This window comes from Hemiscyllium ocellatum, chromosome 31, assembly GCF_020745735.1.
Source record: "Hemiscyllium ocellatum isolate sHemOce1 chromosome 31, sHemOce1.pat.X.cur, whole genome shotgun sequence".
NCBI lineage: Eukaryota > Metazoa > Chordata > Chondrichthyes > Orectolobiformes > Hemiscylliidae > Hemiscyllium > Hemiscyllium ocellatum.
Window position 1 is genome coordinate 7743803 of NC_083431.1, and position 12134 is coordinate 7755936.

General features: G+C 42.4%; 1 long non-coding RNA gene across 1 annotated transcript in view; it reads left to right on the plus strand.

The window, feature by feature from the left end:
• LOC132830555 (uncharacterized) overlaps nucleotides 1-12134 on the plus strand; it is a 30843-nt gene that overhangs the window by 1292 nt on the left and 17417 nt on the right. The window contains exon 2 of the long non-coding RNA XR_009646388.1: nucleotides 35-367. This is a non-coding gene — a long non-coding RNA (uncharacterized LOC132830555). The remainder of the gene's footprint in view (nucleotides 1-34; nucleotides 368-12134) is intronic.

The window sequence follows — 12134 nt, forward strand, 5'->3', positions numbered from 1 at the left end:
CAATTCAACTGACCTGCATATCTTTGGACTGTAGGAGGACCTCCAGAGCACCCGGAGGAAACCCACGCAGACATGAAGAGAATGTGCAAACTCCACACTGACAGTCGCTTGAGGTTTGAATGGAACCTGAGTCCCTGACACTTTGAGACAGCAATGCTAACCACTAACCCACTGTGCTGCCCTTGACAGACCTTGAAATCCAACCCCATACAGGTTAATCGCTCCCCTAAGCTAAGGTGTCTGATAGCCACGTTTGAAATGTGCCTTGTTAGTCAAGACAAAGAGTTTAAGTGCTGAGCAGTCTGAAGAAGCATCAATAGCTGGAATCATTAACTACATTTTCACGTCGCAGATGCTGCCAGACCTGGTGAGTTCTAATTGTGCATGAACAGAGAGGCTCCCCCCCTGTGTGTGGACAAAATCCCTGATTGCTGACATCACAAGATCCACTCCTGCTTCAGTAAGCAGGTGACTGGTCCCCAGACGTTCCTAGAATGTCAGTGGCTTGGGACATTTATTCCTCCACTGCTATCACAGTGAACTGCTCACCAGATTGAGCTCCCAAACTTGCTAAATGGGGTGTCCACACATTTCTAACCATGGTTTCAGTATCTGACACGTGACGGATGTAGGAGGTGGCCTTGCCAATACTTCCTCTGAGGCCTTGGAACTCTCCTCCTTTTGAGGTCGAGTAGTGATTTCAGGCAGAGCAGGCCACTTCACTGCAGGGACCATAGACATCCCACTGGTACCTGCAAGAACAAGGAAGAGAAGGTATTGAAACTAGTATTTAGAAGTGATATGCGGCAGGGTTAATGTGAGAGTTGCAGTGAAATGAAAAACAGTGTTTACTCAGTTGGCAGGACATGAATACCTTAGCATCTTTGCAGGAGTGGTGCTGGTCATCTTCTGCAAATAACAGGATTCTCATGGGGGCTGAGAAGCCTGATGTTGTGCACCTGTCCACAGTCCAGGGTCTTTTGCGCTCTTGTGGGTTATTTTCTCCTAGATTGAGATGAAAGCAGATGGCATGGCTGTTAGTGCTGGTGCCAATGGATTAAAGATGGTGTGGTGTCCTGGGCAAGTGAGTAGGCATCACCGAGGCCATAAAGAGTTAGTGATATGAAGGGATAGGGGGAAATGAGTCAGTGAGGGAAGATGTTGGAGACAATAGTGAAAGTGTTAGAGCATGAGCCTTGATGAGAGGTGAATGCAGTGGCAGAGATAGAGTGAGTGTGAGATAGCAGAGAGAAGAATGTGGCACTTACCCTGATGGAGCGGAGAAGACTTTGCGAATAGTTGGCCATTGGATCGCGGAGGCTGTATTAATCTCAGTAACAACCTTGCACCTGGCTGCCAGGGTCTGATGGTATGGTCTCCTCTGCCAGTCCTCTGGCAATAGGAGAGCTCACCACTGGCTTACCCCATTGACTAGGACTTCCAGATCTCCATTGGAGAACCAGTTTTTCTCTTTCCTGACATCTTCTGAATGAATGTTCATCATCATTAAAATGTTCATCATTCTGTGTGCACAGTAGCCTTTTAAACATAGCACACATAAAAAGCATTCTGATTTTTCAGCAGATATCACTGATTGGCAAATTCTTCTGGGAATGGCACATGGTAAGATTGGACTAGACATGTGTGAGAAGGACTTCATAATGGTGGCGTAGATAGTTATTAATGACAGTTTGGTGTAATGTGATGAGAGATTTCACTTAGTCTCGTGGTGAGAAATCCTCCAAAATACCTGATGAAACTTACACTTAGTCGAAAAAGCATAAAATTCAACCTATTGCCTTTAACTCACTGTTCAAAAATTGGATTTCTGACCTCTCATGAAAAGTTGATCTTCATAGAACTCAAGACCAAAATCCATCTTCCTCCGTATTACAACACAAGATCTCAAACAATAACAATACATTATGAAACTTCAACACGCATCCACCACAGAAAACAAAATAAAAGGGTACCTTTTAAGAAACATTTTCAGTTTCTATTACAAATTCTCTTATCAACATTTTTGTTTTACTTATCCAGATTTTATTTCAATAGCAACAATATATTTACAGCAAATATACAAGACTTTTCATAACAATCATGTTATTCTTATGTCCATTTTAATCACCATTTAATTCTCCTCCCTATTGGCTAATGATAAATCTTCTTTTAACGGATATTTGTTAGCACATATTTAACTTTCAGGAAAAATAACTGACTGGTCATTTGATCGCCACCTCCTGTAATAACACTGGAATAAGACAGACATCTCTGGCATTAACAGCCATTTGAAGGCTTATAATAACCCAGTTCTGCTAAAACTGGTGGGTAGTTTGTACAGATTTCACACTGACAAAGGCACTCCAACATTCCTCTTTCTACTCAAATGTCTTTTGTGTCTGTGGCAAACTTGCTAAATAAGCTAATACAGTACTGAAATTTGGGACAAACCTCTGCTAACATTGACTTCTGCCAAAATATTGCAAAATTTTTCTTTTTATGTTTGGCAATAGAAACTCCAAGATTGTGCTTATTTTTGTTTCTCTGAGCGCTACTTGGCCTTTCCCACACTGTGACCCAAATACATTCGATTATCCGAATATCGGATTATCCGAAGGAGATCTCGAGGTCCCGATTAAAAACATTACATCAAAGACGTGTTTCCAACACTGATCGCGTCTTTTGTTTACAGTGATTAAAAGTGAACTCCGTTCCTGAAATGCTGCTGAGAACAGGGTGCCCAGGCACCAGCTCCAAATGACTGACCTCTCTCTCTCTCTCCACCTGGAATTCTACACAGGGGTGCCCCCAAACCACCACCCCCCTTTCCCAAATAATATCTCCAACATTGTCCTGTACAGGGCAACGGTGGAGCCTGTCAAAAACTTGCAGTAAAATGTTGTGTGCACGCTATTTGGAGACTCACTCACCCAACTCCCAAAATGCAGCAGCAGTCTTGTTGTTGGTATTCAGTCCGGCTGCCCCGGAAAGGGGACGGGAGCGCACAGAGACCGGGTGGGAGGGCGATATTGGATGGGATCAGGGGGTTGGGGGGCAGGTGGGGAGGACAGTGTTGGATGCAGTTGGGGGCGGGTGGTGTTGGATAACGACAGACGGGGGTTGGTGTTGGATGGGGTCAAGGGGCAGGGGGCGGTGTTGGACGGGGTCAAGGAGCAGGCGGGGGTCGGTGTTGGACGGGGTCGAGGGGCAGGTGGGGACCGGTGTTGGACGGGGTCGAGGGGCAGGCAGACAGGGATCTGCGTGGGATGGGGTCGAGGGGCAGGTGGGGGTTGGCGTGGGACAGGGTTTGGGGGGGCAAGCGGGGCTCGGCATTGCACGGGGTTTGCTGGGCAGGCGGGGCTCGGCTTTGGACGGGGTTCAAGGGGGCAGGTGGGGTTCGGCATTGGACGGGGTTTGGGGGGCAGGCAGGGCTCGGCGTTGGACAGGCTTTGGGGGGGCAAGCGGGGCTCGGCGTTGGACGGGCTTCGGGGGGAAGGCGGGGCTTGGCATTGGACTGTCTTGAATGGGGTTGGGGGGGCCAAAGGAGGTAAGTGGTTGGTCATGGTTGAGGACGGGTGGGGGCGCAGGTGGGGAAGAGGGCGCTCACGTTGCCTCGTCTCCTGAACAGGGAGCGGACTGAACAGAAAGCTCTGAGTCCCAGAGGGAAGGCATTTAATCAGTCAATCGAATAATCAACTATCTGAACAAATAGTGCCAGCCGTTTGGATAGTTGAGGGTCCTTTGTAAGTCCTTTGTTAAATTCACTTACAGTTCATCTTATACCTAAATTGGCTCTTTGTAAATGACCAATCGATTCATTAAAACATTGAAAATGTACTTCTCAGGTTTGGCTAAGCACAATCAAATCATCGATATACACAATACAATTATATAATCCTCAGAATACCTTGGTTGAAAAGTTGCTGGTACATTTTACATTCCAAATGGCATGATTTTACATTAATAAAGTCCATCTGGGGTTACAAAAGCTGATGTCTCTTTGGCTGAATCAGTCAATGAAACTTGACAAAATCCTTTTAATAAATCATTTTTATAACAGAACAGGCATATCCAAAACTCTCAATAAATTTCTCCAATTATGAAATCTAATATGAATCATATTGATTCATCACAATATACCTTGACTCAAATAAATTGTAATTTTCCATCATAAACTTGACTTCTCCCCTCATTTCTCTACATTGAGACTATAAGGATGTTGCTTGATAGATGATGCATACCCTAAGTTAACAGCATATGGCCAAAGATGTATGCTCTATCCTATTTACACAAATTGATTTAATGTTCTGTAATCTCTTTTGTAAGTCATCTAGGTGATTTTTTGGGGTGAGAGTTGAATATTCTATTTAAATTCCTAAACATCGTCATGTTATCCAATCTCACTAAAGAGAAGTTGACTTCAAAATTTTCAATTTCTGATTCAAATGGTTGGATTTATTTTTATGTCACTCCTTATTTCTTTAACATTGCAGATATACTTCTCTCCTGACAATCTTCCCTGTCATGATATTTACTACTTATGATGGTACATTCGATGATTATTTTCTGTATAGAGTACTCACTTCATAGTTCATTCATTTAGTCCAATAGTTTCCCAGAGAGATGTAACAGTAATGACACCTCATCTCCATCAACAGGATTCCAAACTTTGATCTTTTAATGTCCTGTAATGTTCACTGTTTGTCAACTAAACTTCAAATACCTTTGGCAAATTCCCAAATTTTGGCTAATTTTTCTCAGAAGCTTGAGACGTAGCTTTTTTAAAATTTCTTCTCTGTTCATCATTCTTTTCAATTCCACCCCTTTCCATCTCCCTTTTCTCCTCCTTTTTCTTCTAATTCATTTTTTCCCTCAAATTCAAGTTTTATTTATAAATTTCAACTGTAATCTTAACTTCAGTGTGACTTATTAATTTTAGAGCTCTCTCTTTTTATCTCTAAGTGCAAAGTAATCAATTAATTATCTCGTCCCTATGAGAGCCTGCCTTTTTGCTACTTTCAATTTGTCTCCTAAGTCTCTCAGTTGTGCCTTGGTTAAATATTTCAAATGGTCTACTGTTTACAGTTTTCTATTGTTACATTCCTGACGAAGGGCCTATGCCCAAAATGTCATCTGTGTTGCTTCTTGGAAGCTTCCTGGAAGCTGCCTGACCTGTGCTTTTTTAGCGCCATACTTTTTGACTCAGATCTCCAGCATTTGCAATCTTGGCTTTCTACTCAAAGTTGTATTTTCTACACCTAGAAAAATCTTAGGTACAGCCAAAGCTATTTACAATTCCAATTCACATAACATACTTCACAACAACTCCTGCCTCTGTGCTCAGAACCACCATATCATCATATTTTTTCACAAGTCACAGATTTCTTATGAACTCAACTAATTTTAATCTGGTAAAGAGTCCCAGCTTTGTCATGATCCCTATTTATGGGTAATACTGGACAAGTCAGATCCCAGTGTAAGACCTGGCTTGATAAATCTTTTTTCTCTTTTTGTTTACAAAAGCATGGAATGTATTCATAAGAGGCTGCCAATGCACTTTCAAAGGAAGAACACAAAAAAAAGAAAAGAAAACCATCAATTATGTTTCACTAAACATTAATCATTTGAAGTGGCATGATTACAAATATTACCAAGATTCACCTTTTCAGTTTCAACATCAACATTCCAGACACTAAAATCTCAATGTAGGGTCACGCTGTATTCACACAAAAGCCTGTGCTATGGCTATAATTGGTTTCCTATCAGCAAAGGTTTCTGCAATCACTTGATGTTATTTTCTTTATTCATGTCTCTTCCTGAATTCATTAAACAATATTCAAGGGGCAAAAAAAAGAGAGGAAGTAAATCCAATAGCTATCATTAGAGAAAAAAGTGCAAGGGAAACTATGACATGAAAGCTGATAAGTCCCTTGGACCTGATGGGATGCATCCTGGGTTATTAAAGGAAGTAGTTAAATAAATAGTTGATGCACTGGTAGTAACTTTCCAGGAATCCTTAGATTTTGGAAAAATCCCAGAGAATTAGAAAACTGCCAATGAAACACCCTTACTCAGAAAGTGAAGGTGACAAAAGACATAACTATAGGTCAGTAAGTTTAACTTCTGTTATTGGGGAAATTTAGAGTCTATTATAAAGGATATAATAGCAGACCATTAAAAATGCTAATTTGCTTAAGAAGAGTCAACATGGCTTTGTGAAGAGGAAATCATGCCTGACAAATTCACTAGCATCCTTTGAGGAGGTAACAAAGTTGCTGAACAAAGAGACCTCGGAGTGCAGGTTCATAGCTCCTTGAAAGTGGAGTCACAGGTAGATAGGATAGTGAAGAAGGCATTTGGTATGCTTTCCTTTATCAGCCAGAGTATTGAGTGATAATACTCAATACTCTGGAGGTCATGTTGTGGCTGTACGTTGGTTAGGCCACTGTTGGAATAGTGCGTGCAGTTCTGGTCTTCTTCTTATCGGAAAGATGTTGTGAAACTTGAAAGGGTTCAGAAAAGATTTACAAGGATGTTGCCAGGGTTGGAGGATTTGAGCTACAGGGAGAGGCTGAACTGGCTGGGGCTGTTTTCCCTGGAGTGTCGGAGGCTGAGGGGTGACTTTATAGCGGTTTACAAAATTATGAGGGACATGGATAGGATAAATAGACAAAGACTTTTCCCTGGGGTCGGGGAGTCCGGAACTAGAGGGCATAGGTTTAGGGTGAGGGGGGAAAGATATAAAAGAGACCTAAGGGGCAACTTTTTCACGCAGAGAGTCATACGTATATGGAATGAGCTGCCAGAGGATGTGGTGGAGGCTAGTACAACTGCAACATTTAAAAGGCATTTGGATGGGTATATGAATAGATTAGATTACCTACAGTGTGGAAACAGGCCCTTCGGCCCAACAAGTCCACACCGACCCGCCGAAGCGCAACCCACCCAGACCCATTACCCTACATTTACCCCTGCACCTAACACTACGGGCAATTTGGCATGGCCAATTCACCTAACCAGCACATTTTTGGATCGTGGGAGGAAACCGGAGCACCCGGAGGAAACCCACGCAGACACGGGGAGAATGTGCAAACTCCACACAGTCAGTCTCCTGAGGCGGGAATTGAAGTCGGATCTCTGGCGCTGTGAGGCAGCAGTGCTAACCACTAAGGGTTTGGAGGGATATGGGCCGGGTGCTCGCAGGTGGGACTAGATTGGGTTGGGATATCTGGTCGGCATGGACAGGTTGGACCGAAGAGTCTGTTTCCATGCTGTACATCTCTATGACTCTAAACAGGAAAATAAAGGGGAAGCACTAGATGTAATATATTTGGATTTTCAGAAGGAATATGATGAGGAACCACATATTCGGCTACTTAATAAGATAAGAACCCATGGCATTAGGGGTAGTATATCAGCATGGAAAAAGAATTGGCTAGCTAATGGAAGTCCGAGATTTGAGATAAAGGGATGTTTTCTTGATGGCAACCTGTAACTAGTGGGGTGCTCTGACAATTTACAATTACTTAAAATAAACATTGATTTAGATGAGGGAAGTAGGTCTCTTTTATATCTTTCCCCCCTCACCCTAAACCTATGCCCTCTAGTTCCGGACTCCCCGACCCCAGGGAAAAGTCTTTGTCTATTTATCCTATCCATGTCCCTCATAATTTTGTAAACCGCTATAAAGTCACCCCTCAGCCTCCGACACTCCAGGGAAAACAGCCCCAGCCAGTTCAGCCTCTCCCTGTAGCTCAAATCCTCCAACCCTGGCAACATCCTTGTAAATCTTTTCTGAACCCTTTCAAGTTTCACAACATCTTTCCGATAAGAAGAAGACCAGAACTGCACGCACTATTCCAACAGTGGCCTAACCAACGTACAGCCACAACATGACCTCCAGAGTATTGAGTATTATCACTCAATACTCTGGCTGATAAAGGAAAGCATACCAAATGCCTTCTTCACTATCCTATCTACCTGTGACTCCACTTTCAAGGAGCTATGAACCTGCACTCCGAGGTCTCTTTGTTCAGCAACTTTGTTACCTCCTCAAAGGATGCTAGTGAATTTGTCAGGCATGATTTCCTCTTCACAAAGCCATGTTGACTCTTCTTAAGCAAATTAGCATTTTTAATGGTCTGCTATTATATCCTTTATAATAGACTCTAAATTTCCCCAATAACAGAAGTTAAACTTACTGACCTATAGTTATGTCTTTTGTCACCTTCACTTTCTGAGTAAGGGTGTTTCATTGGCAGTTTTCTAATTCTCTGGGATTTTTCCAAAATCTAAGGATTCCTGGAAAGTTACTACCAGTGCATCAACTATTTATTTAACTACTTCCTTTAATAACCCAGGATGCATCCCATCAGGTCCAAGGGACTTATCAGCTTTCATGTCATAGTTTCCCTTGCACTTTTTTCTCTAATGATAGCTATTGGATTTACTTCCTCTCTTTTTTTTGCCCCTTGAATATTGTTTAATGAATTCAGGAAGAGACATGAATAAAGAAAATAACATCAAGTGATTGCAGAAACCTTTGCTGATAGGAAACCAATTATAGCCATAGCACAGGCTTTTGTGTGAATACAGCGTGACCCTACATTGAGATTTTAGTGTCTGGAATGTTGATGTTGAAACTGAAAAGGTGAATCTTGGTAATATTTGTAATCATTCCTGAAGAAGGTCTCATGCCCGAAACGTCGATTCTCCTGCTCCTTGGATGCTGCCTGACCTGCGCTTTTCCAGCAACACATTTTCAGCTCTGATCTCCAGCATCTGCAGTCCTCACTTTCTCATTAAGTATATTCAAAGCTGTGATAGATTTCTCATCAGTAAGGGAATCAAGTGTTATGAGGAGAAGGTAGGAAAATGGAGTTGAGGGTTATGAGATCAGCTGATACTGAACGGTGCAGCTGACTTGGTAGGCTGAATGGCATCCTTCTGCTCCTATGTTTTCTGGGCTTATGTTTTTAACTCTAGTTTTCTCTCCACATGCTGCTTGACCTGCTAAATATTTCATGAATTTTCTATTTTTACATATATTAAAATAATCTCCTATTTTGATGAATTTTTAAAATATTGCTCAAATGGGGATTTTGGTTTAATTCTGGATTAGATTGACCAGTTTTTGGCTGTAGTTTTGCCTTCAGCTGCAGTTGTAATTTCTCACATTTGACACTAGGTGGTAGAGTAATACTATTTAACATTACACATACAATACAGGTATACGAAAGCAGATCTGACAAAACACTTTACAAAGTAATTTTTAAATCATGGACACTGTTGTGTAGAAAAGCTCCCACAAACATTACTTAAGTAAATAACCAGCTCATCTATTGTCATGATGTTAGCAGAAAAAATATTAACATACATAAACTGTTAAATATTAATAAACCAATTTTTCAATCCAGCTGACTTTGTAAGATTGTGATGCCTTGTGTGATACAATACTTGATGACATTATAGTGAAAGCATCCCTGTGTAGGACTGATTATTTAGAGATTCCCTACAGTGTGGAAACAGGCCCTTCCGCCCAATAAGTCCACACCGACCCTCTGAAGAGTAACCCACACAGTCCCATCTCTCTCTGACAAATGCACCTAACACTACGGGCAATTTAGCATAGCCAATTCACCTGACCCGCACATCTTTGGACTGTGGGAGGAAACCGGAGCACCCGGAGGAAACCCACGCAGACACGGGGAGAACGTGCAAACTATAATATGACTTAATGTAACATTCACTTTAAAGGATTGAAGAGTGGAACAAACCCACCGACTCCCACAGCTACCTGGATTACACCTCTTCCCACCCTATCTCTTGCAAAAATGCCATCCTGTATTCCCAATTCCTCCGCCTCCGCCGTATCTGCTCCCAGGAGGACCAGTTCCACCAAAGAACACACCAGATGGCCTCCTTCTTTAGAGACCGCAATTTCCCTTCCCACGTGGTTAAAGATACCCTCCAACGCATCTCGTCCACATCCCGCACCTCCGCCCTCAGACCACACCCCTCGAACCGTAACAAGGACAGAACGCCCCTGGTGCTCACCTTCCACCCTACCAACCTTCGCATAAACCAAATCATCCGCCGACATCTCCGCCACCTCCAAAAAGACCCCACCACCAGGGATATATTTCCCTCCCCACCCCTTTCCGCCTTCTGCACAGACCATTCCCTCCGTGACTACCTGGTCAGGTCCACGCCCCCCCTACGACCCACCCTCCCATCCTGGCACTTTCCCCTGCCACCGCAGGAACTGTAAAACCTGTGCCTACACCTCCTCCCAAACCTCTATCCAAAACCCTAAAGGAGCCTTCCACATCCAACAAAGTTTTACCTGCACATCCACTAATATCATTTATTGTATCCGTTGCTCCCGATGCAGTTTCCTCTACATTGGGGAGACTGGGCGCCTCCTATCAGAGCGCTTCAGGGAACAGCTCTGAGACACCCGCACCAATCAACCACACCGCCGCGTGGCCCAACATTTCAACTCCCCCTCCCACTCTGCCGAGGACATGGAGGTCCTGGGCCTCCTTCACCGCTCCATCACCACCAGACACCTGGAGGAAGAACGCCTCATTTTCCGCCTCGGAACACTTCAACCCCAGGGCATCAATGTGGACTTCAACAGCTTCCTCATTTCCCCTTCCCCCACCTCTTCCTAGTTTCAAGCTTCCAGTTCAGCACTGTCCCCATGAGTTGTCCGGACTTGTCCAACCTGCCTAGCTCCTTTTCCACCTATCCACTCCACCCTCTCCTCCCTGACCTATCACCTTCATCTCCTCCCCTACTCACTCATTGTACTCTATGCTACTCTCTCCCCACCCCCACCTTCCTCTAGCTTATCTCTCCATGCTTCCATCTCACTGCCTTTATTCCTGATGAAGGGCTCTTGCCCGAAACGTCAATTTCGCTGCTCGTTGGATGCTGCCTGAACTGCTGTGCTCTTCCAGCACCACTGATCCAGAATCTGGTTTCCAGCATCTGCAGACATTATTTTTACCTCGTTGAACTTAATTAAGGGCAATTATAAGGACATAAAGACTAAGCTGGTTAAAATGAACTGGGAAAGCTAAGTTAAGGAATAGATTGGTAGAGATACAATGACAAGACATTTAAGGAGATATTTCAGAACACTGAGAAAAGATTCATTCCAGTGAGAAAGAAAGAATCTAAGGAGAGAATGCACAATCCATAGCCAACTAAGGAAATTTAAGATTCCACTAAATTGAAAACACAAGCATATAATTGTGCAAAGATGCGTGGCAGGTAAGAATTTTGAAAATAATTTAAAGGATAGCAAAAAGTGATCAAAAGATTAATAAGACAGATGAAAATAGTGTGCCAGTAAAAGTTAGGTAGAAAAAATTTTAAAATGTAAAAGTTTCCATAAATATTTAATAAAGGAAAGTTAAAGACAATTAATAATGAAAAGTAAGCAGATGAATTTAACAGATATTTTATGAAAGAAACAAGGAATGCAAAACAAATTCAAGCATCAGAGAAAGGACACTGAGAAAATTATTAGAACTAAAATCTGACAAGTCACCTGACCTCGATGAGCTTCATCCTAGGATAGCAAAATAAATTGCTGCTGACATAGTAGATGATATCATCTAAAATGCTTAAATGAATATCTGAGGTGTAATGAAATGAGGGAACAGGTGATGGATATATTACTGAAGAGCAAATTGATTTTGAAATGGTGGTATGCAAATAAGGAACTTGTAATCGGGTGTGAATTTAATGGAGTGTGATTAACCAAAATAAAACTCACACATAAAAGTGTGGACTTGAATTCTGTTTAAATATAGTTATCTTTTGGAATATAACTGTAGGTTTATTGGTTTTAATTTTCCCAAATTCCCTACATTGTGGAAAGGCTTAATCAAATTGGAAAATAGAGAATGTGACTCCTTTAATCATGGAGAGGCGACAGAAAGCAGGAAATCTCAAGCTGATCAGAGGGAAATGCTGCCCAAGGAGGATTTGCTTACAAAATCATAATGCAAGAAGATTGCTTCATCGTAGTTTTGTGAAAGAGAAATCATGTTTGACTAATTTATTAGTTCTTTGAAGAAGTAACAAGCAAAGTATATAAATGAGAACGAGTATGAAATAAT